The sequence below is a fragment of the Papaver somniferum genome, unplaced genomic scaffold (genome assembly GCF_003573695.1).
Source record: "Papaver somniferum cultivar HN1 unplaced genomic scaffold, ASM357369v1 unplaced-scaffold_115, whole genome shotgun sequence".
In the NCBI taxonomy this organism is placed as follows: domain Eukaryota; kingdom Viridiplantae; phylum Streptophyta; class Magnoliopsida; order Ranunculales; family Papaveraceae; genus Papaver; species Papaver somniferum.
In genome coordinates this window covers 2,666,747-2,670,489 of record NW_020620492.1, presented here as the reverse complement: position 1 = coordinate 2,670,489, position 3,743 = coordinate 2,666,747, and positions in this window count along the sequence as shown.

The following is a 3,743-nucleotide window of genomic DNA, read 5'->3' as shown; positions in this document are numbered from 1 at the left end:
TTCATGAACTTTTTGAGGATTATGACTTCTTTAGAGGAGACGTCACCTAAGATGACACTGGAGGAATATAAGCGTAGAAAATCAAATTATCAGGCAACCTCATCTGAGATGACGCTTGGTGAATATATGCATAGGCAACGGTATGGAGTTTCTGCTCCACAAATGGTAAGTGAAGAATCTCCTCTAATGATATATGAGAAGTATTACAAATACACACCACCTAGTTTGGAACAAAGATTGAGAATTCTAGAATGCCAAAAATTATTTAATAATGATGATGATCAGTTTTGTAGTGACTCTCTGTTCCAGACAAAATTTGTAGATGACCCTGCGGATGATTGTGTGGATGATTTGCCTAATTCCATAGACGAATCTATCTCACGAGATATTTCACCGAACTTAGAGGTTGTTTCTAATCCCCTAGACTTCCAAAACTTACCTAAATTAGGGTTAGAATTGTGTGCTTCTAAAATTTTGTTGGAGTACTTTGCATCTAAATACCCAGAGGATTTGCCTATTCCCGAAATCGTGCATGAACCAATTGATGTTTCCACAGTCCCAGTAGTATCCCCATATTATGTTCTTTACGCACTTCCTTGTGTTGTAAAAACTTTGTTTGAAGGTAAGTCTCTGTTTTTGATAGTTTCAGTGTATCTACATCGTTATAACACAAGTGTGAAGCTGTCATTTGTAAATGTTGTATTTTGGGTCGATCCCCAAATTTTCGGGTTATTAGTGTATGGGGATCCTTTTTGTACATTCCAGTAGATATATTTATTTTATTTTTTCGTTTACTTTTTTTGCATCTTATGAATTTCCCATCTAGTTTTGCATTGGATGACTCAATTACATTGAGGAAAATGTAACGTTTAAGTGTGGATGAGTGGTTAACTTTTCATTTTTCTTTTTTTCAGTAATTTTCTTGCATTTTATGACCAGCTGTGTAGCGGGTCTACAAAAAAAAAACCCGAGAGTTTCTGTGATGATTGTGGTCAAGTTTTGATGAGATTTAATCGCAAGTTACGATTGTTATTAGTTTCGACTAAAACAGGGATGGTAATAGAGTTAAAATTGGAAAGAAGAGGAGATTTCCGGTGATTATCGATAAACCAGGAGAGAAAATATTCTCGGACTGTGTTTGACTCTCATTGGCTAAATTCGGAAGATATGTATGGATTAAAAGAAGATATTCTGTCATGGAAGATTTGGAGTGTTTGGACGACTCAGAGACGCGTAGGGGTGTAAATTTTTCCCGGCAGCCTGAGGCCCAGTACCGTCCGCCCTTTCCCATGACAGAGCATGGGTGACCGTGGCCCTTTACGGGATGGCCCGACCTAGCCCATTTAAATAAGAGGGCGGGCACATGCCACAATTCAAATTTTCTTGCCCGGCCCAATACCCTCCCTATTATCCCGTCAATGCTACCCGCCAGTGTTATCCATTTACCTAGCCTAAGTGACTGTTCCAATTTTGTTTTATCCTAGAATATACTTGGTACATATACTTAATACAGTCAACCCTCAGAGTTTTCATATGTATTTCTTAACTTTTATTCCATAGGAGTCTAATTTTGTTAACCATATAGAGAAAATATTGAGAAAAATCTAAGGCACTTTCCTTTTCTGATGATTCAATTCAGGAAAAATTATAGGAAGTTTGGTTTATCTTACTCCCATCTCAATTCTCGTATTTGATTATTAATTTTAAGTAAAACTTGTGTATTATTACTACTTTCTTTTTATTTTTAACAATAAATATGTATAATATATATTTGCTTGTAATATTCAAGGACCTCCCGGCCCTACCCGCCCGAGCCCAAATTACAAAACAGGCTTGGGTAGGCCATGGGTACTTACTGTAGATAAATAACCCTGCCCGCCCGGCCCTTTTAATTTCATGGATAAGAGATGTTCCGGCCCGCCCTATACCGTCCCATTTAATAAATAGGCCGGGCTGCCCGGCTCAGCCCAATTTACACCCCTAGAGACGCGTGAACAAGATAAACATGGTACTATTCTCGTAAAACAGGAAGGAAGAATAATACGGGAGTATGGTTGGCGTGAGGCTGGAAAGATGTTGACCAGCCGTGTAGCGGGTCTACAAAAAAAAAGATTTATATACATTATGACCAGTTGTGTAGCGGGTCTTAAAATAAAAATAAAAAAATTATTATTGATAGGATTATGACCAGCTATGTAGCGGGTCTTTTCTTTTTTTCTTGCATGTTATGACCAGCTGTGTAGCGGGTCTTCAAAAAATAAAAATGACTAGCTGTGTAGCGGGTCTCTCTCTCTTGTTTTATGACCAGCTGTGTAGCGGGTCAATTTTCCGTTTTGCTCGAGGACTAGCAAATAAGTGTGGGGGAATTTGATGAGCACGCAAGTGTGACGCATTTTCACCCATAAATAAATTAGATGGGACTCAGTTTATCACTAATAAACTTGTTTTAGTTGTTTTTGGAAGAATAAGCTCTTGTGGAAAATTGGCTCGAAAAAAGTTATTTGCACCCGGAGGACACGTGTTATTCGGATTCTCAGTTTTGGATAAGGGGAACTCAATTACTAAGGGACACTTCAATTTATAAAGGGAACCTTTTTTATTATTTTCACCCCAGGGCGGAAACTACTATTCGCACCCCCATCTCTGTTAGGGGGATGTCATCCCCTACCTTTTAAATTATGGTTTTTGGAGGGAAAATGATTCTTCAGAAAAACAGAATTTAGGGTTTGCATTTGAAGGCGATTCAAGGAGGCTCAATGGCTGAAACTTTTTGGGATGACTTGTTTTGAGTTAACATAAATGGTATAGGATTTAGAATCAGATAAAATTGGCCGAATCGACTGAATTGAACACAACAGGGAAGTCATGAAAAAAACCCGAGAGTTTCTATGATGATTGTGGTCGAGTTTTGATGAGATTTAATCGCAAGTTACGATTGGTATTAGTTTCAACTAAAACAGGGATGGTAATAGAGTTAAAATTGGAAAGAAGAGAAGATTTCCGGTGATTATCGATAAACCAGGAGAGAAAATATTCTCTGACTGTGTTTGATTCTCATTGGATAAATTCGGAAGATATGTATGGATTAAAAGAATATATTCTGTCATGGAAGATTTGGAGTGTTTGGAAAACTCAGAGACGCGTGAACAAGATAAACATTGAACTATTCTCGTAAAATAGGAAGGAAGAATAATACGGGAGTATGGTTGGCGTGTGGCTGGAAAGATGTTGACTCGATCTGTGACATGCTTGGTGTGTGCATCTTGCAAATAGCTGCATGAAGAAGTTATAAAAGGATTCTATACTGTAAATCAATACCAACAGAACTCGTGGAGGAGATAAAAAAGGGGAGAATATTATTTCTTCATTTCCGAGTAATGAGGGAACTATATGCAATTATGATGTGATATTTATGTGATGTTTGATTATAAATAAACGCTGGGAGTCAGAGAAGAGGGTATCGAGAGTTGGGGAGAAGAACAGAGGGTTGCAGAGTAGATTTCTCTGCTGATACAGAGAAGAAGAAGAACATTTGATGCTTACTGACTGCCGCAGAGAACTGTCGTTTATTAACAGTACTCGTAACAATTAGTTTGGCATGCTTGTTTTGAATTTGCAACAATTTCTTGTAACGGTTACTTCTGTAACGCCAATACAGCGTTGCATCTTCATTGTATTATTAGTTTTCTTCAATAAAAACACCATTGGGCTATGAATTATATTTTTGAGTGTGTTTTCATCAT